At 40.1% G+C, this 26,036-nt stretch overlaps 1 long non-coding RNA gene across 1 annotated transcript in view; it reads left to right on the plus strand.

The window, feature by feature from the left end:
* LOC122790461 overlaps positions 1-5,195 on the plus strand; it is a 496,227-nt gene extending 491,032 nt beyond the window's left edge. The window contains exon 5 of the long non-coding RNA XR_006363022.1: positions 4,410-5,195. This is a non-coding gene — a long non-coding RNA (uncharacterized LOC122790461). The remainder of the gene's footprint in view (positions 1-4,409) is intronic.
* Positions 5,196-26,036: the final 20,841 nt, after the last annotated feature.

A 26,036-nucleotide genomic window follows, 5' to 3' on the forward strand; every position in this document is an offset into this window, starting at 1 on the left:
TCAGTCAAGAATCGATGAAGATTGACAACACAGATGGAACGTTATGGTAAGACATAACTTCTTTTTACTTTTTCTGTAGTATATATGCATATTTATGAATAACTCAGTGTGTACACTTTTAAAGCTTGTTTAATAAACACTGCACATTTGAAAAATTCATGTCAGTGGCAGTATGAGTATGTGTGTGAAAATATCAGAAATCGCCATGACATATGTTCTTCATGTTCAGCATTACCCAGAGATAATGTCAACATATAGGAGTTTGTTTAAAGAAGTCTGTATCATCTTCTAAATGTTCAGCATTACCCAGAGATAATGTCAGCATATAGGAGTTTATTTAAAGAAGTCTATATTGAGTTTGGTGATTTTTGTGAAAAGAATAAGCAAGTCAAAGTAGATTTGCTACCTGCTCCTGTTTCTCTTTTATTCCGACAAACCTGATTTGGGCAGTTTTGTCAGGTAGGAAACAAATAATTAAAAAAGAAAGAAAATGTCAGACTTCTTGATGTTGTATGGAGAAATGTTTTTACCTATCTGCTAGATATTGTAACAACTACGATAATGTATCTGGAAACTTAAAAATGATACAGTAGATAATCTAAACTGACACCTTACATAGCAACGATTAATTTTGGCAATAAAATGAAACAAAGTCTGGCATATGTAGTGCTCAGGAAAAGGAGAGTTGGTTTATCCTACAGAATCTCATGTTTTAGTTATATTTGTCCTACACTAGACATCTGAAAATATGTCAACCCTGGTTAAAAGAAAGTTGCATATCTGAATAACAGCAAAATATTTTAACAGATTATAATCAAAACATTTTTACTGTTATGAATAAAATGGTAATCGGTGAATGTACACTCAAAAAATGAGTATGTACTTCATAAAAGAGATGATGCCATCAGGGATATAAAAATGTGATCAATTTATAGGGTGTTAGCAACAGTAATTGCTGCACAGCTAACAACAATGCATGGTTAAAGAGCAACTCTACCCTGCAGGGTAGGTAACCTTAAAGAGGATTATGATCAGGTTTCTGATCATATCTGGCATATTATATATCTGAGACATGGATGCTAAGAAACTCATCTCAAGTGTGAAGCTGAAGAAGTGATAATTCCATGGCATCCATGTCGAGGGCACAGTTGTTTATGATCAGAGACAAGATCATAATTCGTTGTAGTGCATGAGGCTTTATCTGCTCCATGTGTCACCAGATACAGAAAAAAGTATAGAAGCTCAAAGTGTTTTACTGGCTTTCAAAGCGTTTTTCAAGACAGTAAAACACATCGGTGCTGTCAAAGAGACAACAGACATAAAAGGAGTGATCCTTTAAAGAACGAAGAGCTTTAAAAGTTATTTATAATTGTGGCAGAGTGAAGTTTCAATGGCTTTTAAAAGCTGGTTTACTTTCTGCTGCTAGCCCTTGTAAGCTGACAATGTCCCTAGAGTGAAATCCAGTCTTGACAGTACTTAGGGGTGCTTAACAAACTTTAGTTAAGCTCCCCTAAGGGTTTTTAAGAGCAAGTCTCACTGTGGGGAAGCACTTAATAAATGTATCCTTTTTGTGATATTGGAGTGTAATCTCAGTGTTTGATATACTACATAGATATTTTTGTCACTATGTATTGGCTACACTTAATTTAGTTCCGATGAACCCCTCAATACCTTTCAGTTTATTTAATTCCATTTCTTTTCACTGTCATAGATCAAGGAGTTCTTACCCTCTTTTTTTTCTTACTCAGATCATATGTTGTTTCAGAAAGAATTTTTTTTCATCCTGAATGAGACAATAGATGCAACTCAGTTTCTATGGTCTTCAGTCTGTTAGTCACCTTACACAGTTTTCCATCTTGAGAATGTGTCTTGCTGGGGTCTTTAAAGTGCTAAAAGTATACATAACAGCTCAAATGATTCTTCCAAACAGTTATTGGAGAAGTCTATTAGAAGAACAGGGATACGTTATTATGTAATATTTGATTAACAAATTGCTAAATATGCTTATTTTTTTTTGGCTAATGAAGTTTTGATTTAGTCCACATAACTGTAGAAAATTAAGGACACTGTGGTGTATGCAATGGAACTTTCACCTGACTTGTCTGCCGAATGAAGTGACAACTATCCGTCAAAGTTAAATAAGCAGAGCTGCTAGATTTGCTTGACCACTTTGACACCTAAGGAAGAATGTGGGGAAGGGTCTGGAAGCTTGGGAATTACAACTATGAATGCTTAGAAAAAACCTGCAATTTACCTAGTTCCATAGAAGAACATTTAAATGTATAATGAAAAGATTTTTTAACAGACAAACAGTAGCACTGTTGAAACCAGTGATCGACAGCTTTGTCATTTTAAGTATGCAAAAATAAACCACCTCATTTATTACATTGACGCTGTGTCATATTATTGGGAATCAAGCTGCATTGCAGGAGTAGGACAAATAAAAACTGAAAAATAAAATCATGTAATTATGGCAATTCCAATCAAGGCCATTTTGTGATATAAAATTAAATTACAGAAAAAAACACTTAGAATGATTCGGATGCATAGTGTAACTCAAGGCACTTAGAATGATTTTGATGCATTGCATAGCACAGGATACCAAGACATGATGAAAAATATTTCTGTTTCCAGTTTCTTGGTACGGTTTTCCTTTTATTTACAAAACATAAGCTTTTAAGACTCGTTATCACAAAGCAGTTGTTCTGCCAGTCTGTTACCTTGTTTTATCGTTCATCACTAGGAGCACACTAAATTGCAGAGAGCGAAATGAAGGTAATTAGTTCGTTGGTAGAAAAGCATTTGATTAGTCTATTGCATTTGATCAGTCTCAAATGAGTACAGTACGTTGGAATGTATTGTGTGGGAATCACAACTGTTTAATTTGTGATTCTCTGATTTTGTCAAAATGAGTTGTCACTGTGGCAGACAAGTAAAATTGCTCTTTCCTTCCATGGTGACTGTTGGAGAATAATCTTTTCTCAGAGCCGCAGTACTAACCTTGGAGTTGGTTATACAGAGTGATGGGAAGTATTTATTAGCCTTGTTTTCTAATTTGATGGCAAGTTTCTCCTACCTTGGTTTGTGATAATTCAACCTAACTAGTTATGCTAGTGGTCCCTCTCTGCAGGATGTATTCTCATTTTTATTGGGTTTGTTTGTTTGTTTTGTATCTCTGACAGTGCCTACTGAAAATGCCATTTGTGATATAGCCACATTTCCCTGTACCAGTGTTTTTAGTTTTTAATGTGTTCTTTTGTTAACCAGGTTAAGACCTACTAAGCAAAAGTGAATGAAGAGCATTAGCCTGGTTAAATGATTTTCCCATAATCAATATTATGCATTTACAGCAGTAATGAAAACCAAGCTTAGCTTTCAAGAATACTGCTCATCTGAAGCTTGTTAAATTAAATTAAACCAAGCCCCCATCTTCCTGAATAAGTGGTAGTTTAGGTGGATATAAAAGATCCAATGGCACTTATTGTAAAGAGTAGAGGGAGTTCACCAGCACCCTGGTTAAATTTCCCGTAGTCAGTATGAACACCACCTCAGGTCTCCACAGCAGGCCATTAGTCTAGTGGGACTATCCCAGTCAACAAAGTATAAACAAATAAATAAGACGTGTAGGAAGACAGCATATGGAGCTTCAGGGGAGATGGCTTCAGGTATCCACTTTCCCCTTATATACCAATACAGATTTTCACCTTTCTTTGTGAAGGTATCTTCATTGCTGATCTGAGAGCATGTGCTAAATTTATTAGGAAGCTTGCTCATATAAATAAAATTTGAAACAAATGCCAGTTGCTCTGCTATAATCGAGTCTTGTGAAGCAAAATTATATATTTGGTTACAGTGCCATTTGAAAAGGCATAGAACTCTTAAATATATACTAATTAGTACTTCATTACATAAAACAGCTGAAAAGGTGAACACTTACTCAACTGATTGGTTAATATAGATTTCAAACTCTTAATGTCAGTTATTCTTCTAGGTTCCAGCAAAAAGTTTTTTTGTTTTTTATTGTTAAATTATTGCACTTCCATTACTGAAATATCAAAATGCTCTAATTTTAAAGTAAGGATAGGGAAGTTAAGCAAAAGATTAGTAGACAGAACAGTAACATCTGGCAGTGTCAGAACACTTTTTACTGGGAGATGAGACATCAGCATCTGACTGCCTAGCTGCCATTTGTTCATTATTGCTTCTTTGTCATTTCTGCCTGAATTGCTTTCTGTTTTGCTTTGAACAGTGACCAGCTGTTATTTTTATTTGCCCATTACTCTGAGCTTTAATTTATGTTTATCTTACCTTTGTCAGTATTTGGATTTCTGGGATTTATTGTTGAATTATTTTACTTTTGTCAGTGCTTGGACTAAAACACGTGCTGTTTCTTGTCTTTTTGCCTGCAGGGCACCACTGATCACTGTGGCACTGATCCTGGGATTGCCATCTGAAAGCATTTACTATTACAAAGCAAGATCTAGAACAGCTAAAGGCACAGAAAGATCTTTTGTGTGCTAAGCAAAAACTGTTCATTTTATTTTTACAAATTTAAGTTGGTAATAGCTAGCATAGCAGTTTCTTATTGAAGAGAAGCACTGACATCAGAAGTAATTATGCACAGTGATATGTAGAATATACCCTTACATGTTCTGTATGAAGAACTTGAAACATATAGCGCATGGCCTATCTACCCAACTTGCAAATTTTAAATGAGAGCAAGAACATATGGAGTACGTCTTTCACATATGCAGACTAATAATTTAACGTAAAGAGGTGTCCTGTTTAATTGCACAGTTTAGTCCCTTTTGGCAAGTGTTTATATTAACAGCAACAACAATAATAATATAAGACCATTGCCAAGAATATATAATCTAATCTGAACCACATTTTAATTACATTTTCATCAGATTTTGGTATTGGCAGCTTTTGTTGCAATGTAGTTACAAGATATTGTGCATTTTGACTAAGCACATTTGCATTTTGATTTTCCAAAGTAAGTGATATCAGGCAGGCAGCTGATACTGTGTAACATAATATTTTGGGGTTCATAAACAAGTGCTTTGCACCTGAACATTGCTAAATGTCAGTTATATCTGGTCTAGTTTTTTTAACACTAGCAAGTACAATGTGTTTGATTTTGAGATGTTTAACAACATATATCCTTATGTCATTAATAAAGAAGTTATACCTGACTCCAAGAGTGGTAAAGATGTAGGTATTGTTATTGATCCAGATTTGTTGTTTGAGGCTTAGGTTATATCTACACTTAGAAAGTGCTAGAGCATTATGAAGTATATTCTTAACCATCTTACTACTAGAGATCAGGAAATTTTGATACGCCTGTTTAAAGTTTGCAATAGACCACATCATACCTCTCAACTTTCCAGACTTTTGCCTTATGTTCTTGGTCTGTTCGACATAAAAGTAGTTTTCTGGCAAATTCATTTAGGATTGAAGTCTCTAAATAATGACGTATATTTGAGTTTTAGACTTCATATCCTTCAGAAAATATGTGCCAAAAATGTTATTCTAGCATCTTTCTAAGTTTATAAGAGCAATATTTAAACTTTGTCTTTGATTTTGAGCCTTTGTCTCCCCCCCAAATATTTTTGGCTTTGTCCAGATTTTCTGAACTTAGAGGTTGAGAGATATGGACCCCCATATAGAATTCGAGGGACCTCGCTACATTTACAGCTTAAAAGCACTCAGAAACCTGAGAGAATACAGAATACATAAGTATGATGGATCAGTAATGTTTGGCATCTAGTTTATGTAGTTAAGTTGAGGGTTTGCAATTTATTTTGTATATCATTTAGGTGACTTAGGCATAATATAATTTTGATCTGTAAGTGTTATAACAATGAAATGGTCTTCATTTGTTAGGGTCACCATTACCTTCCAAGAAATGAATAAAAGGAACAAGAATTGCCTCATGGTCTTAAATGTGGCCAATTTAAAGATAAAGAACAAGAGTGTTATGTATAGAACAGGTAGAATTTAGAACTCTCCCCCACTATTGATTAAATCAGTTAACTATTTAATCTCTTTCACTCACCAGTTAGATAATGGTTTTATGGTATCAGAGTATGACATTCCTTATTTTTATGGCAAACTGCATGGTACCTTCTTTTGAGACTTTGAGTTTGCTCTGTCAGTAACACTGAACAATGAACATCGTGTAGAGTGATGTGGTCCATAGCCACTCAGATATGTGCCAGAGCTTCCACAGAGCAGGTAGTCGAAGAAATGAACAGCAAAATAAATTAATGGAACTAGCAGTAGGCAGGTGAAGTTGGGGAACTGCATTAGCAAAATGTTAGTGACTGGTGTGTTTGACATCACAAGTAAGGTAGGCAGTCATGCTTAGTGCTATGTGAGCTCACATGTACCACAAAGTGCCACTTCACTAATAAATATGCAGTTGCAGAATGCCCAAGCAAGCCCAGCACAGCAAAATGCCAACACAATGCATCATATAAACAGAGTGAAAAAGGGGAGATAACTAGCAGAAAAAAAACACAGGAGGGTAGCCATGAAGAATGACAGGTGGGGGAAGGAAGAATGTTCTTTTTTTTTTGAGAAAGATTTCCATTTTTTATTAGAATATGAAAGGTAGCTGGGGAAGGTAGTGAGGAACTGAGAAAGGAAGATTGCTGGGGCAGAGTAACAAACATAAAACACAGGCGAGTACAGACAAGGATTGTAGTGACACTAGAGGTGACAACAGTAGATTAAGACAGAGGGAAGTTACCTGGTGATGGTCAGCATAAGACATCAAACAGGGTATGGGGAATGACACATAAAGCAGGGAAACACCTGGATGGAGGACAGAGTACTGTACATGGCAGATGCTAGTCTGGCCCAGTGGTCGACCTACAGAAGCATCAGTCACCACTGTGGCTAGCATCATGTGCTGGTTGCCCCTCTGGTGACCTAATGGTTGGGGCCTGCCTATCACACAACTCAACCATCTGCTGTAGGAGGTACTACTTAGTACTGAGATGGGAGCCCAGCTGTTGATGCATCTTGGACAAGTCCAGCCTCCTTACCTCCTCCCAGGATTTTAAGATCCCTGTAGGCCACTGTCAGAAGATCCTCAACTTCCCTCCTTTGAAGTAGCCACAGAGGCTGGTAATGAGCCACCTAGGTCTACTTCAGCAGGATGATCTCCATTGTGTCTGATAATCATTGGGGATGCAGCACCTGAGCTGTCAGAGGTTGAGTTGGCTGCTGTTGCTTTTCTGACACATCTACTACTGGACTTGCAGAATGAAGAGAAAAATGAAAGAACAAATTAGTCCACCCATGTTGCACATAAAATTGCAGCTGTACCTCACATTAACACCTTGTTGCTTGGAGAGGTACTCTTACCTCATGTGACATCCCTCCATGTCAGTTTGCTGCTGCTTAGCTGCTATAAAAGTAGGAATAACTCATTACACTGGATGACCTGTTAAAAGGAAAACAGAAATAAATACTTACAGTAAAGCTCTGGGACTGTGTTTCCCTAACCTTCCACTATCTAAGCAGGTCAGGGGGCTTCTTCCATAGGTTACTGTAACAATATCTGCACTGCTCACCAGAATGGATGATGTCAATAGCATCACTCACCATCCTGGCAGGCTTGTGCCATGCTTCCATCTTGTATGGTAAACCATCATATTGGTCCATAAGGTAATCCCAAATGTCCCTGTGGAGGAAGAACAAGAAAATTCTACTCTCCCTTGGATACCAAGCATGAAATCTGTTTTAGCCTGTACCAGAGGGAGCCATGTCCACTCACACAGGTTCACTAAAGGAATTAAATGATAGGCCTGTATGCGTGGATGTATGTTCAAACATAATGTGACAGTTATCATAGTGCAACAGTGAGGTGTTACCAAAAATTACTTAATTTATTTTGTGGTGGTATGAACTTCACAATCTCTATGCACAAGCATAGAGTGCACATGTCCCTAACTGTAGGATAAGCAAAGTAGTGCCTCTTAGTGTGGATAGTGTGGTGCCTTACAGTACTGATTCAGAAACAGTTGTAAGCTAAGAGGGTGCTCATATAAATATATATCAGTGTCATATAAAACAAGAATGCCATATTGTGTGACACCACATTAAGAAACTATGGAATCAGGACTTAAAATAAGAAACTGGACTTACGGAGAGGCATACATTAAGAAAACCAGCTGCCTATTAAAATACCCTTGCACTGTAACCAAAGATGAATGGTGTGAGGAGAATGACACAGACCAAGGAAAATAGTGTATGAAAAACACTTTTAATACACTATGTTTGTTCATTAGGAGGTTCAGCTGGTTGAGGATTAAAGTGGAAGCATTTCATTATGAAGATAAATTCATCTGGGTAGAACCTTTGAAATGCTGTTGAGTTCCCTAGGTTAAACCTTTTGGAAAATTTGTATTTATAATGCTGTATAGAAACAAACAAATGTGAACAGTTAGTAAACAAATTTTGGTATTAGCCTGTACTTTGTACTGTCACAAGTTCTACTGGTGCATGGTTCAGACCACTGGGACAGCACATTCCTGATATCAGTATGTCATCTGTGGCTAATGATATCAGCATGCACATTGGCCATGGCTCAGTCTGATGATACACAACCTGTTATTTTGGTATTGGAATAGTATATCTCTACTAAGCATACGTATACATAACTTGCTTGTTTTTTACTTAGAATCATAGTACTGCTATTCTTTGTATCCTGTCTACAAAGAAAAACAGTCAGTATTTGTATCTGTATATTGTAAATGTATCTACGGTTATTTGTAAATGTGGAGCTTTTCTCCCTGGGCTGCCACTGAAAAAGGAAATTTTGTCCAGTCGGATTTTCCTAGTAAACAAATGTAAAATAAATAAATAAAATAAATGCAGTGGCAGTGTCAGCAACACTAACACTGGTGTACTGTCATACATCTCCCACATAAAAGGAGCCTGCAGAAGGATATGCTGAACCTCCAGCCTCACCAGTGTTTAGCAGATTTCCTCTAATTGTGAGCTGTGCTCAAGCTACATAGGACTCCTCAACCCAGTTGACATCTTTGTAATACATGGCCTCTGTCTGTGTACACTCCACAGGGGAGGGGGCCATGGTGATTTGTGGCACCATAGGTTCATAGGTTCACAGGTGTTTACTAGGCTAACAACCACATGGTGCTTTTTAAGCCTAGCCATGCATCCCAAATCTCTGACAAGTTCTGATACCCTTGATAAGTGTAAGCATGGGCCTGGGAGTTGAACCATTTACAGGTTACCTGTGTCCACAAAGACATAGGTGCCATACCAGGGATGAATTTCCAGTTTCCCATCCAATTGTTCAAGTTGCACTTGAATTGAGTTAGGGAGGAACTCTGCTTTACATGGATGGGGAGCTTGTTCCATAGACAGGGTAGTCTCTCGGATACATGCCTATCTCTCCAGCAGGTCCTATTTATATCACAGGCAAGGTTTAAGTCTTTAGAATAGGTCATTCTGGTGCTGTTTGTTTTGTGGATATGCAGGAGGTCCCTCAGAGTGGGGTCTGACAATGCCCTGTATGCCAGGCATATATCTCCCCTCAAAAGCCTGTAGGAGACAGAATACAGGGACAGGGCCTTGAGGCAGTTTGCTTAGGACATTTTACTTACACCCTGTATTCTTTTAGTGAGGAACCTCTGTGGACATTCCAATTGATGGATATGCCTGGTTAGGTACATACCAAAGGGGGCACTGTACTCAAAGATAGGTCTGATGAATACAAATACAGTAAAACAATGACTTCCTTGGACTTGGATGCCATACCTTTTATTATAAATTGCGCAACATAGAATGATTTCCTCACCACTGTAAACACATGATGGTCAAAAGCTAGATTACTATCTATGTTTGTCCCTATGTCCCTGACTACTGGGTCAGCTCTAAGGGGTGTGTTGTCAATATGATAGTTACCAGGAATGGATGACTTCCCAAAGGGTGCTATTATGAATTTCTTGGCATTTAGTTTTAGCCTGTGGCTCTGACACCAACTGTTTGTCTATGTCAGCCCCTCCAGGAGAACATTTGTGTCAGTGTGAGATTCAGTGACAGCTCCTAATTTACAATTATCTGCAAATTTAGTCAGCCAGAGACCACTGACATTGGCCTTGACTCCTGAGAAGTAAATGCCAAAAAGGAGCGGTCCAAAGACTGATCTGTGAGGGGCTCCACTTGTGACTGGCCTCTTTGTAGAGGTGGACTCCCCAATTGTAACTTCCTGGGTCCTGTCTGTGAGCCAGTTGGCTATCCACTGTGTGACATAGAGGTTTGTACCTAACCTCTTGAGTTTGTCAACAATGCCCGAGTGGGGTATTGTGTCAAATGACTTGGCCAGGTCAAGGTAGGCAGTGTGAACGATTTTGCCCTCATCCATTGCTTTGGTTACCTCCTCAAAGAAGTCCACTAGGTTGAGTAGGCATGATCTGCCCTTCACGAAACCATACTGGGTTGGGTCCAGTGTCTGGCAGTTTACTATATCTCTGTTGATCATTTCCATGATAATTATTTCCATGGCTTTACATATAAGACTAGTGAGACTTAGGGGTCTGTAGTTTTCATGGTCTGTAGATGGCCCACCTTTGTGCAGAGGGATGACTGTTGCCTTTTTCCATTCATGAAGCACGAAGCATTTTTGGAGGCTACAGTTAAATAGTAATCCCAGAGGCCCTGATAGGTCATGTTTCATGCTATTTAGAAGGCATCCTTGTATATTCTCTGGGCCCACTGATGCAGTGTTCTTGGTCTTAGAGTGAGCATTAAGGACCTGTTCCCTAGTGATAGTAGGGGGCGTTATATTTGATTATACTTCCTGAGAGAAGGTTGAGGGGGAGAGAGGGATAAAGTTGTAGTTGAATTTATCAGCCAGGAGGTTTGCTATATCTTCTGGCTCAGTATAGGTGTCTCCATTTACAATGCGCTCTGCACACAATTGTGTATTGCTTTTGAGGTTGTGGGACATAGCTAAAGAATGCTTTGTGGTTATTCTTGGCCTAGGAGGCCAAACTTACCTCAAATTTGGTTTTGGTAGATTTTATTTGTCCTTTGAGTTGTTTGTTTAGTTTGATGAGAGTGCTTTTATCCTGCTGGGTGCTGCACCTCCTAATTTTTGCAATGATTTTCTTCCTCCTGTTATACAGCCAATTGATGTTGTGATTCCACCAGGGTGGCTTGTTTTTTTGAGTTAGTTCTGTACCTCTTCTTGGTGGGTACAGCTGCCTCTATGCAGCTGTTAACATGCTTGTACAGGGTTTCTGTGAGCAGTTCTGCATAAGCAGCAGTGTCCGCAGGGTTTATGGCAGCTTGAAGTTTTGCCAGGTTCTCACTTAATAGCAGGAGGTTAGCCTTAGAATAGCTCCTGAATATTCTGGGTTTAGCTGGGGGTACAGGTTTTATTTTTACTTCAAAAGAGACCATTTTGTGGTCTGACCATAGCGTAGGGGGTGTGCAGCAGTCTCTCATATTAGTGAGGACCAGATCCAGTATTGTTGCACTCCTTGTTGGTGTATTGACTATCTTGTCCAGGGAGTTTGTGTTTACAAAATCCAGGAATCTCTGTGCATACACATTTGGTATCATATAGGATTCCCAGTTAATAGTGGGGTAATTAAAGTCACCCATGAATATGGTATTGGGTTAGATGGTTAGTGTTTCTAATAAGTTTAAATACATGGTATGGGTTTCCTGGGTCATAGAGGGGGGCCTATAGCTTGCTAGGAAGTGGTATTTGATTTTACCTGTGGTGATTTGGGCATGGAGCAGCTCAAGTGCATTGTCCTGTTTGACCTGCCTTGAAGTATATTTATTTTTGATGTAAATAGAGACACTGCCACCTTTAGTCTCTGCCTGTGACGTAGCTGGCCTAAATGTGTGGAAGGCATTATAACCTTGCACTGTTACTGTGCTCTCCACGGCTTTAAACTATATCTCAGTGACCGCACAGATGTCAGCATTCTCTAGGCTAAAGAGAGCTTCTAGGGTGTGGAGTTTTTTGTTTAGACTCCTAGCATTGAGCAGTAATATCTTTATATTTTTTTTGGTTTTGATTTGCTATGTCAGAAGTACTTTCAGTTTGGCATTGCCCAAAAAAGGCACTATGGGGAAGTCAATGTTTTAGCTAATATTCAAAAGCCTAGAGGGGAGAGGTGCAGACCATCCCTGGCAAATCAGCATGGTCTTTTGGCCATATCCTTCCATGCTGACAAATATTGCACCTCCTTAAAATGACACCAGAAACTAAGCCAGTTATTAGTGGTGGTGCAGCGGTTAGCATTGTCGCCTCACAGCAAGAGGTTCCCTGGTTTGATTCTCAGCTGGAGCACCTTCTGTGCGGAGTCTGCATGTCCTCCCTGCAGTCGAGTGAATTTAAAGATATGCAGGTAGGTGTGTGTGTGAGTGGATGTGCCTTCTTTGAAGGTTGGGCACCAGGCTGGCAACTCGACACTGTAAAAATTCACTGCCAATCATTAGCGGACCGGAGTTCCACTGTGGCGTCCCCTAACTGGGAAAAGCCGAAAGACAGTCATCTCTGGTTCGTATTGTGGCATCATCCTTGAAGAAGGTAAAATGCTGTTCAATGCTAGGCTCATACCAGCCTGAGACACATATTCCGAGACCTCCATGATGTCTCTCTTCATATAGTCCAGGGAGATACGTCTCAGGTCATTTACTCCCACATAGACTACGACTGAGTCATGTTGGTAATTGTGGTCCAATGACCTGAGTGCATGCATAATGTTGTGGATCCTAGCCCATGATAAGCAACTAACCATAAATTTCTCCTTACTTAGCCTGGTGAGATGGACATCAGTGTGTCTCACAATGGTGTCTCCAATGATTAGAATGTTGGATTGTGTGGTGGCTTGCCTTATGGGCTTAGAGGTAGAGGCTCCATGAGATGTAGCTCTGTGTGTTGATGTGGGTGTTGTTTTGAAAGAGCACATTTGGGGCTGCTTAGGGTATTTGTTATGTGTACTTCATATAGGAGGTCTTTGTTGTTTAGGAAGGTTACATGTAGGTCGCTATGTCTGCTTTAAATTGTGCATGATGGTTGCAGTGTTTGTACTACTGACAACCTTATTGACATTAGGAGTACTTTTATGTGAGAGCTTTGCCTCCAGTGACATTGTGTAACTACATCTCTCACATGCCATATAATTTTGTTTGAGAATTAACTGGTTGTCATTAAACACGAGGCAATTTCTACATTGCCTCAGGATGTTCATATCCACCAAGCCGGTAACGGAGACAGTAGGAAAGTTCATATCCATGGCAACAGACCCTAGACAGTTGGAGTGAGAGTATCAATCACTGTCAGGAGTATCTGGTTTGCAACTATTTGGACAGTACTTGTCACTGCAGACTAGTTGTCTGGTGAGCAACTAGGTACTGGAGAAATTTCAGTTGTGCTTTTACAGGAAAAATGTCACTCAAGGTGTCTGAGTCTGTACAGAGCACTGCCAAACACTTGAGGGAGACTAATACGTTGACCCTGAAAATTTAAGGATGAAGTATTTAGGCAGATATTCTGAAGTGAGAAGCAAATCAAGCAGTACTTACTGAAAAAAAAGAAATAGTTTGTCAAGAATGATGAAAAAAGGGGAGTCACATGAATGGCTACTACCTGGCTACTACTAATGCTGGTCTCACCACAGCTTCACAATGTTGGGATATAATGCTCCTTTGATTCTTCTCTCACCAGAAGCAAAATGTTAGCACCAATCCCAAGAAGAGAAGCAGGCCACCGCCTGTTTGTTGATCCACAGTATTGTCCCAGATGATGCAAGGGTCTGTAGACTTGTAGCCTTTTTCTGGTAGATGCCTTGAATAGCAACCAGACCAATGTTATGCACAGACACTCACACTGCAACCAGAAACAGTCATGAATCAGTGCACTCTGCTCCTTCTCTCACCAGGACCAGAATATAAGCACAAATTCCAAGCTGTCACTTAGCTCAGTTACTAGGCTTTCTGGTGATCATCAGTCTCCAGGAAATAATATACCCGTACTCCTTCTCTCTCCAGGAGAAAACAGAAGCACTAATCCCAAGATGACTACTGAGAGGCAGAATGTGGGCTGTCCAATAACTAGTGGTCTTGCAATAGATGTTTAAAGGTAAGATGAAAAAAAATGGTTTATCCTAAACACTGCAGTGTGCACTAAGCAGTTAGATATGAAGGTTCTTAACTTAAGTTTTAGCTGTCTAACTGAAGAACCCCTATTTTTAAAAGAGTAAGATAGGTTGAAAAGGGGTGGGCACTTTTGTATTCTGGTAATATGGAATACAGTGGGATGGCCAATAAATTTAAATAGTTGAAGGGGAGTGCTTTCACAAAATAATAATTTTGTGCTTCTCACACCAACAAGTGAAAGGAGAGAGGGTAGGTGATATATGGTCATATTAACATGAAGGGCAGGCAACTAGGAAGACAATGGTGTTTAAGAACACAAATGTAACAGGGTAGAAGGGTAGGAAAAATTCTGTCTGACTCACAAGAGACAGAGCTGTGGTCTGTTTTCAAGTTTTAATATGCAATTAAAACCATAATACAAGTAAAACACAGTGTAAAGAAAACAAATCACAGTATACAAAATAGAAAAAGGCAGTAAAGTAATACAAAGTACAAGAAATCAAAAGCAAGCTAACCTTTCCCTCACACCATGATTTGGCAGAGTCTGGGTGAGCTTTTCCAGTAAAGGTTTGAAATGTTTTATTTTACCTCTTGAATAGAAGGTTTAGTTCCTTGCTCCACACCCTCAGTTCACATACAATTAACCTTAACTGACCTGTTCTAACTTCTGTGTGACTCCTTAATTGACCTGTTTCTAATTTCTGTCTGACTCACAAGAGGCAGAGCTGTCCTTTTTCAAGTTTTAATATGCAATTAAAAGCAGAATACAAGAAAAACACAGTATAAAGAAAACAGATCACTGTATGCAAACTAGAAAAAGGCAAAAAAGTAATACAAAGGACAAGAAATCAAAAGCAAACTAACCTTTCCCTCACAGCAAGCTGTGGCATAGTCTGACTGAGCTTTTCCAGTAAAGCCCCCATGACTCCAGCTCTGATCAGTGGATGTGCAGGTCACTGATCCAGGCACACACATTAGCTACCACATCACTGGGGAGATGTGAGTATGTTATATGGCCTGTGAGATACTGCGCAAAACTCGTATGGACTGTGGGGTAATACACTGCATATGCACATTGACTTGAAGTTTGGAGTCAGGACACAGATGGTGCTGCTTAGGTCACTGGTGGCTAACACACAACAACCATCGGTACCTCCACGAATCACAGAGTAATCATGTCTGGTCTGTCTCTGCAGGACATGCTGTTTATGGTTCTGGAGTGTCTGTATGCAAGGTGTCTGTATGCCACATGACACAGGCAGTTGTTGAGACAGCATCACTGTTGACCATATAGGCCACCACTCCTTGATGTGGCTGGTTTCACATTCGTGATCACATCCACTCCTCAAGCTCTATCTGTCGGGCACTTCGCAAGATTGCATACTCTTGTTCCTGTAGTTCTACATCATTAACATCCCCTACAGGTAGATGAAACACCTCATGTACACATGATCATCATCTGTGTCAAGCACATTGTACAACTGTTGGCTTCCAAGATGAGACACTACAACAGGGTGTGTATGCATGCTCCAGTAGTTCTTCACCATCTCCACAACAGACTGCATTAACCCCCAAACATGCAGGTCACTACAGTACATATTACCAATCTGCATAATATACCAGCCCCATTTCGTCACTGGAGGATGTGATCCCTGGCTCCTCACAACCTGCTATCAGTTCTCATAGCTACCACTTCCACCTTTCATGACCTGACCATATAATAATATTCCTGTCACTTGACAATGTGTTCTTCTACTTGTGCAAATGATGAGGACTGAGCCTTGCCCACCCCTTAACCTGTATGGATAAGGTAATGTCTGATGCAAAGTATGGACTGTCCATTGACTTGCTTAGCCTGAATGTCATAATGAATGCAACATTTTATTATGTGCTGTCTGTTTCATGGCCCATAGATGTGGACGAAATGATGCCTCTTTGCCAGTTCTACAATGTATTGTGCAAACCTCTGCCTTGCATGGGGTACCACTGCTGCCTGTTTCATACTCATCCACTACCACTACAGATATGATGGGCTGTGTTACTATGTTTCCCTGATGCTGTAGCTGTTTCTCTACAGCTATGTTATGCAACATGGTGTTCACAGTGAATATTTGGCTGCAGTTCTCTGGTGAAAACTGCTGTTCCCCAGCAGATGCATAAAGGCAATAGCAGCATCCCTTCAGTTGGCCAAAAATGCATTCCACTGTGTTCTGTGTTTCTCCATGTGTAGTGTATTATGCCATCTGTCACAGTCTTGCGATTAAGGATGGGGTCATGCCACTGTGCTATTCTATATTGGGCATCACCTGCAACACACAACAGTGACACTGTTATATGTGACCTGCTGCTGGTTTGCCTAGTAATGGTCTGTAGTGGCCTGTGCACCTGCAAACTAAATGACCCAATGGAAAGTCTTGCTGCATAAAACATTAGTATAAGTTAAATGTGTGCTGAATACTTGACTCATACCCTGAGCACTGCATACCACCTGGCAAATGAAGGAATAGAAGCCACTCATGTTGATGTATCTGACACCTTCTGGACTAAATGTGGCATAACTGGGACTGTGTGTGCAACTAATGTTTCCCTGGACCTGGGTAAACAGGTTATGGTATAAAACACCTGTAGGGGTGGGACTCTCCTCTGCAGTACTTGGGAAATGTATATCACTCTGCACATGCTGCAGAGTAATGTTGAGGAACTGGTGTAGGATATGTAAAGCTGACACCTGTCATATTCCTAGCATATACTTGTAGATTAATGAAAGATCCCTGTAGCTAGTATGGATAATGCTAGACTGTTTTGATGTACACTGAGATGGTCAGCCCATGTATCCCCTTGATTTCGTGTGTGGAAGACACAATTTGACAAACTCCCATATAGTCTCCCTATTCACACAGAAGTGGTCAGTCATCTGCTGGCCAGTCAAGTAGTGGTGAGTAAGGTGGTGACAGTAATGACTGCAGTGCTGTAGAGGGTCATCGGTTGCAGGCACCGGCTGAGAGAGTGGCCACTAACACACATTCTGTGTTGTAGCTGCTGCTATTAAAAACTTTGCAGCATCCTGTTAACTTGCAATTCTTACCCTCCAGAATAAGTGAATGTCATGGTGCAGTGAGCCTGTTTTATCTGACTCTGAAATGGTGTGCCATGTGTGATGCAATCATTTACCTAATCCCAGTTCCTTAGTTTACATCAGGAACATAATTTCTGTATAATTTTATGTTTATTTCGATTCACAGTATGACACACTATTTTTACCCTAGTGCAGTCACACTATGTGCATCTCGGAATTGCTTCCCCCTGCAAGGTGACATTTCCCACTCTGATATGTATACTGCTGTATACTACGGATACTGGTCATTATCTTTACAAACTGCTGAATGCTAATGTACAGAAATATGCCTAAGCCTAAGCTGGCACAGTTGTTTTTTCTCCTTGATCAATTCTATGCAAATGTGCATGTAGACATTTGAGCAAAATACAGTATGTTATATAGCAAACTGTGCAGTGTTACCTTTAATTAATATTTGTACTGTAAAGATTTGGTGTTGTCACACCTGAATCATGTTTAATCAAAACAGAATGGAGTTCAGTAGCTCAAATGTAACCCTGCAAATTAATATTTTTCCTTTTTTTCAGTTAAACCGTATTTCATACAAACAGTTTGCAGATTTTTATCTTTTATAGGAAACCGCACATGGCAGCCTGGTATTTGTGATGCGCAATGCACTGTCATATATGCTTTTTTTTTTTTTTTTTTTTTTTATGTGAGAGACACTTTAGGGTTCTTAAAGCTTATTTGTGTCTTGTCTACATATATGGAGAACTCCTGCTAATTTAACATGGAGCTGGATTTCCTGAAGAAGTTGATAGTATTCCTTAACGTACCGTACAGACTTGTATAATATATACATGTATTGCATTTTAATGTCCATGCGACTAAACAATTCCACTGAATTTATATATATATATATATATATATATATATATATATATATATATATATATATATATATATATATATATGTGTGTGTGTGTGTGTGTATGTATATATATATATATATATATATATATATGTGTGTGTGTGTGTGTGTGTGTATATATATATATGTGTGTGTGTGTGTGTGGGGGGGGGGTGTATATTACCATATGTACACAATTCTGCAAAGAATTGTTTTTTAGTCAGTATCCTTTTGGCACACATCTTATGAAGAAAACACCGTATCCATTTTGTAAAGGTGAGGTTCATTGCCTGAAGAGCCCCCTGTTGTGCAGCAGGTCTTTGCCACACTACATTACTTTATTTCTTGTTTCATCCACTGCTAACATGGCTTTTCAGAATACTGCTGGTGTTTTTGTCTTCTGGAGCCATCAGCAAATTAAACTACCCATCTCCTGTAGACAGACTGTGAATATCTCTGGTGGCAGTGAAATATGCTGACTTCTGCTATTTCAGTACATGCTACACTTTGTGACAGGGTTCCTTCCTAGTGTTCTATAAGGTCCAGTACCATTATGCTATACTGAATGTTATAGCAGCATTTCCAGCTTGTGACTTTTGTGTAGTGATTGAACCTGTACTTCCTGATTAATTACTGCAAACTGGTGGTTTATGTTTCCCCTGCTGTAGTTCAGTTGTGGAATTCGTTAAACCTTTTTCAGCTTTAGTGCGCTTTACAATTTTTACAATCCTTGCACTTATCTGCCATGTCTATGTTGGTTTTGGGTGCTCATTTGGTTTTAGAATATCTTCATTTTTTTCATTTGGATTTTTATTATTATGATAGAGATACTCTGTTGGCATTCTACCCCGTTACACCATCTTATCTACCCATGTCTGTTTTTTAGACCTTCATATGATTACACATAATTTATAGGGAAAGGGGTCGATGCTAAAAGTGGGTCTTTTTTGTTTACAGCTGTGTATATCTCTGTGGTGACACTTGGATCTTTCATTATTGCACCAGGACAACACAGCATATTAAGTGCCACCTATCATTTTTCCAAGTTGTACTTATGGTTTCTGCCGATTATCTCAGGTAGGCTCATGGGACCTACTCTGTAAAGGGCTCTGTACGTGAATATGAGATCCATCTATGATTATTCCAACTTGTTCTGTGATGTTGGCCCTGCAATGATAATGGAGACTTGCTTGAATGACAGCTTTGTCCCACACTAGGCTGCAGCTCTGCCTCTGGGTGTCTTTATTATTCTGTGCCCTAGGTTGCATAGCATAGGATTTGGGTGCAGAAAGAGCCAACAAGTGAGAGCAACCAGAACTAGTTTACCAATCATGGGGCTAGGAGGAAATCCAGCCTGCTACCCTGCCAGCATCATTGTGATGGGTCATTTATTGACAGTGCTTATCATCATGTCTCTTGAGAAAGATATTGTACTTTTCTGGAAAGAAGCAACTGTGGTGTCATTTCTTAAAGGAGGACTCAAAGGCAGGTCTAACTGGTACCAGCATGTGCCTGTCTTACATCCTTTGGTAAATGTTCTAGAAGAGATAGTTCACAAGCAGATGGAATCCTTTGTGGTTACTTATGCCTGATGCAGCATAAATACAGTTTCAGATGCAGACATCAGGAAAATATAGCTCTAATATAAATCATAAATTTCATTTTCACCAGAATGAAGACGAATGAAGATGGGTGGATAAGTTTACCCTTTCAATGACAATGCGTAGTGCATCTTGCTTCTGGACAGGCATAAGATACTGTATCAACATGTAAGATCATCTGCTGTGCAGAAGGAATGAAGATAATGAACTGGTTGAATACTTTGTCCATACATAAGTATATAGCTGTTGGAGATAATCTTGTCCAGAGTTCATCAATGTCAGCCTGGGATGACATGCTCGACAAGCCATGCTGCTACGCTAGAGACAGCTTGCACCTGTCACCCTTAGGCTTTTGAATACTGGCCAAGGCTCTTGCCACCCCCATAGTGCCTTTTTTAGGCAAGGCTCAAAAGACAAACCACCGCCATAAATAGCACAAGTAGCAAAAAAACTGAGGGTAATGCTACTCAATGCCAGATGTCTAAACCTCAAAATGCACACACTCGAGGCACTCCTCAGTATGGAGAAAATTGATATATGTGCAGTAACAGAAACCTGGTTTAAGGCTTCAGAGAGCACCCCAGCACTACCAGGCTACAACTCATACCATACATTTCGGTCACAAAACCCGGACCGAAATACAAAAGGCAGGGGAGTATCCATATTCATCAAGGATACCCACACCTCCAGGTTAGTGGCACAGCACGATGCTTCAGAGATCATCCACGTGCAACTAACAACGGGAAAAACTGCTATTCAAATTATAGCTTGCTACAGATCACCCACCATGTCCCAGGAGCTCCACTCTGCATTCCTGGAAACATAAAGGTCCTACCAAACACCCCGATATTGGGTGATTTCAATTACTCAAACATTAACTGGGAGAACTACTCAAGTACAAACTCCTTTGCTCAACATTTCCTAGAATTTATAAACTCAAACACCCTGGATCAACTGGTCAGCACCCCCACTAGAGATGACAACATATTGGACCTGGTCATCACCAACATGGGCGACCGGTGTTCCACACCGGACGTCAACCCCTCGTTGGTTAGATCTGACCATAAACTAATCACCCTGGATATCCACATTCCGCCACCACCCCGATCAAAGAAACCACCATGAAAAACTTTTCAAAAGCAAACTTCACGTTACTTAAGACCGAGGTGGGAAGTTTCAAAGCCCCCATGCTAAAGAATAACGCAGTCCAAGCTGCAAAATCCTTTACTAATACACTTTGCGGGCACCTACACGAATGCATGGATCGTGCTATCCCAAACAAAACCAAAACTCACTCCTCCAAGAAAAGGAAACCAGTCTGGTGGACCCCTGCCATAAACAAGCTATACAATAGAAGGAGGAAACTAGTACAGAAAAGAGTAAAATCCCAAGAAGGGAAGACATCCGTGATCAGTATCAGCAAGAAACTATGTTCCCTCATAAAATCATCCAAGGCTAGCTTTGAAAGAAAAATTGCCATGGACACCAAAGATAACCACAAGGCATTCTTTAGCTATGTCAAAAATCTCAGTGGCAATTCTCAGATCTGCTTGGAGTTAGTGCAGAATGGCACAAAATACACTGAACTGACCGATATAGCCAATATCCTGGCAGACAGGTACAGTGCAAACTTCACCCCCCCTCTCACCCACAAAAGGGCTCATAAATATACCAGAAGAATGTAGTGCCCCTGAAATCACAGACACTCAGGTTAAAACAGCCCTCTCCAAAGCCAAAAACACAGCATCAATGGGACCAGACGGTGTCCCAGGCTGCGTCCTACACGAGCTCAAAGATGAACTAACCCCTCACCTAAACACACTGTTTAAACTCAACCTCTCTACAGGTTATGTGCCCACAGAGTGGCACACAACAACGGTTATTCCGCCCCACAAAGGTGGAGCCACAACGGACCCCGGGAACTATCGCCCTATAAGCCTGACTAGCTTGGTCTGCAAAGCTATGGAACACATCATCATGGATCTCATTAACAGAGACATTGGGAACCTCCAAACACTAGACCCTACCCAGTTCGGCTTTGTTAAGGGCAGATCATGCCTCCTAAATCTGGTGGACTTTTTTGAGACAGTTACCAAGGCTATAGACGAGGGAAAGGTGGTCCACACAGCCTACCTAGACCTTGCAAAGGCCTTCGACACCATTCCCCACTCAGGTATTATAGACAAGCTCACCAGCCTGAACATAACCCCCTACGTCACGAGATGGGTTGCCAACTGGCTTATGGACAGAACCCACATGGTAAGGGTTGCGGGAGCCAAGTCTGACTCTAAACCGGTTACAAGTGGCATTCCCCAGGGCTCAGTCCTAGGGCCCCTCCTGTTCGGCATATACTTCTCAGAGGTACAGGCAAGAACAGGAGGACTATGGCTGACCAAGTTCGCAGACGACTGCAAACTAAGGGCTATAATTGACTCTCTGGCTGACACAGACATCCTCCAAAAGGGTCTCACTGAGACAGATACCTGGTTTCAAAACCATGGCCTCAAGCTAAATGCCAAAAAGTGCATAGTCATCCACTTTGGAAAAAACAAAGTAACCACAAACTATCACATCGGTGGTAGCCCCCTAAATACGAAAGACGTAATAAGGGATCTGAGGACCCAAGTAGATAATAACCTCTCCTTTGATAATCACATTGCCAAAGTGGTTAGAAAATCCTTCTGTGTGGCCCACCTAATCACAAAAGGGTTTGCATCCAGATCAAAAGAGGTCATTGGGCCCCTCTACGCATCACTCATCAGACCCATCATAGAGTACAATGCCCCATTTGGGATGTACCTTACAAGACACCTGCAACAACTGGAAAGACCACAGAAGTACCTCACCAAGAGGATCACTGGCCTCATGCAGATGCCCTATGCAGCTCGACTGAAGAAACTCCAGCTGTACTCTGTTGCATACCACCTACTCAGAGGTGATCTCTGCCTGACATACAAGGCCATGTCCAACCCAGAATTGATGGACATGCTCCACCTAAAGAAAACCATATCCCCTCAAGCCACATGCTCCAGGGATCTAAACCTCACCACAACAATAAATAGGACGTACTGGAGGGATAGAATCCTGTGCCAGAGACTTCCCATGCTCTGGAACAAGATTCCAATCTACATTAGGCAGAGCTCCTCGCTAATACTCTTCAAGAGGAACCTTGACGAGTGGAAGGGAAACAGAAAGTTTACCCCAGGGATCACTTCAATGGCTCTGCTGGACAGAGGCGCAAGGAACTAATTTATGGGAGCGGCGAAAGCCATCACATTCCTGCTAGGCTTATAAATGCTTTCAGGCAGATAGCCTAGTACCTACATATGAACCTATATGTGACAGCCTTGTGGCAGATGCTCCCTTACAAGATATGCAAGTGATTCATTGCTTCTGGATTCTTCCTTTTCCATTCCTGCATTATAAACTAACAGAACTAACCAAGGAACAATGGTTCCCTGTTGACTGTCTTTAAAACAAAAATGGCAAACATATTAGTTGTATATAAGAGATAAAATGGGAGCGAGCAGTAGTTAAGTGAGATTTCTGGATTGGATAGTGCTTATGAACACAGGTGACTGGCATGTATCAGATGCAGAAATAAGCAAACAAATAACCTTTTGCAGTAGAAAGTGAGGCTTTTTGAGTGTTAGTCTGTCTGGATACCGGTTAATATCCTAGAGCCAAAATTGCAAACCCAGGTGCACAGGATGAATAATATGCCAACTCCTCCTCCTCCTCAGTAGTTAGAGATTGAGAACAGGAAACACTCAGGTCCTTTGGCTCTGCTGTATGCAGTTGTGAATAGCAAAAGGGGTCCTTTTTCAGGACTGTTAGTATTTACACGCTAAGTAGTATAAATGCTTTGCTGTACAATATTAATATTTCTTCCAGATAATTTGCCCTTCAGGTGATACATTACACTGAGTTTCCATCTACTTGAGTTGGTGGTAGCTCAGGTAGATGGAAAAGACCCCACAGCACCTATCAGTAATAGTAAAGGAAGTTCCCCAATTCCCTGGCAAAATTTCCCCAAGTAGTAAAAATACCACTTTGTGTCTCATCTGTAAAGAGGCAAGAGGCCACTAGCCTAGTGGGACTAACCAGGTCAATAGAGGATTAAAAAAAAAAAAAAAAAACGGGTATAGATTGTTTAGCTCTAATATGGGCTGAAAGGGCTAAATGTCTTACAAGCTATGAGCACTCTTGCTGAGGAAATAATCTCATTAGCAGTGTTTATGCAAGTTTTACAATGATACTGCCTTTTAGTCCATTAACTCACTAGGTACCCAGTACAGGTTCTAAGGAATGTTATTTGGTATCTGGCTGTTTACTAGGGTACCTATATTGGTAGGCATTAAAGTTTGTGATAAAATAGCTGAGCATGAATGGCTTAATGTACTGTACCTTTCAAAAATATTCTTAGAAGCTGTAATTTAAGATAATTGAATCCGTTTAACAGCAAGATTAGGTGTGTGATTTTCACTTGCTTAGAAGTAACATTCAGAAGTTGATGCGTGAATTAAAACGCAAGGAAAAGGGACATTTATGCCTAGTGTTGTTTTAGCCAGTTGTGTCTGTATTGTTTTCCTGTTATAGCCATTAGAAAAGGGAAGGTCAACGTGTGCATTTTTGGGGGTTGTTTTGCAAATTAAGACTTTAAAACTTTGTAGCAGAATGTGCTGTGATTTTTTTTTTCATTTCAGTAAAGAGCTTAGTTTTTTTTTTCTCTGTCAGCAAGACTTGAGATATTAAGATGTTTTCTGGTGAAACATTAACTGAAATGGTTTGCTTAAAAACAACATCTTTTGAATTGACATCACTGAGGCTGTTCATCAGCAGAGACACTACTTTCTTATATATGCAGAGAAATGGATAGCTTTGCAAAATTGTTGCTTGGTTGTCTTGAGAAGTAGAATGTCTTATTTGGAGCATGCATTTCAGCACCCAAACTAGTCTTCTAACTCTTCTCTGGTTTGGAAAGAACTAAGATACCATGAGTCACAGGAATTTTACTCCAGCTGACCAGCAGCAGCACTGGAGATCTGCCTTTTTTGAGTGAATGAAAAATGAATAGTAGATTGACGCTGTATTTTGCTTAGTTACATTTGCTTGTTGAGTGCCACTAGAGACAGCTGCAGGAAAGGTGAGGACAGTGTGGTGCTGGCTGCTGTATTTTATTTCTTTTTCTTTCCTTCTTTCTTCTATTTTTAAAATTAGTGAAGACAATAGCTGGTTGACACTGCATTTTGCTTAGTTATGTTGTTTCCTTGTTAACTGCCACCAACCAAGGCTGTATGAAGGATGCAGCTGATGGAAAGCTGACTGTTTTCTTTCTTATTTTTTTAGACATAGTAGCAATTAGAACTGGCAGAGCACTTTATGTTTATTGATGCAGTTAATGTGCCCCTTGTCAGATTTATCCTGAATAATGCATTGATTGAGGGTCTATGTCATTTTGTCAAAACTCAAATGAGCAAATGCTCATTTGTTGAACACCTATTCAGCAAAAATGCTATTCATCAAAAGTTTTTAGTGAAAAGTTTCCTAGGGAAAACTGACAGTAGTCTGCCTTAGCGACCATAAAACCATAAAGCTTACCGCCTACACAGGTGAGGGGGGGCTATGCCCCTACCCCCCTACCCCCCTAACTAAATGTACCAACTCCGAGATCACCCTACAGTGGGGAAAAGGGCAGATTCCAGATGTTGGCCAACCTTCGGTTTGCCCTAGGAAACTTTTTGCTGCAAACGTCATTCAATTAATAGTGTTTTCGCTGAATAGGTGTTTGACAAATGAACGTTTATTCATTTGAGTTTCGACAAAATGATATAGACCCATTGATTGATACCACTCCTGTTCATTGTGCATTAACAGAAAAGAAAACAAAACATTTTAACATTTTTCCATTTAAGTATAATGAATGTCATATATAGTTTATGTGCTACTATCATCAGTCTAACATTACAAATATTTGCTGAATTCGTGCCTTCCCTTAAACCTCACTCCTACTCCTGAACATTATTATGCATGTAGTTTCACACTTCCAGTTATTTTATCTGATTTATACTATTCAATACCTCAAATACAGTTGGTGTAGAATTTGATTTCCTTTTTCTAGTAATTGCTTTTTTGGGAGCCAAAAGATTTAAACTTAATAAGGTGTGACATCCCCTCTCTGGGCCAGTAATCAAGGAGCCTGAATCCTCACCACTGACGCTGGAGAGGGACATTCACTTGGAACAAAAATAGATATATAAAGTACTTCCAGATGGAGCTCTCTGCACCAAGCACAATTTCCCTTAAGAACACA

This window comes from Protopterus annectens, chromosome 16.part0 (assembly GCF_019279795.1).
Source record: "Protopterus annectens isolate FY-2018-M chromosome 16.part0, PAN1.0, whole genome shotgun sequence".
Classification (NCBI taxonomy): Eukaryota; Metazoa; Chordata; order Ceratodontiformes; family Protopteridae; genus Protopterus; species Protopterus annectens.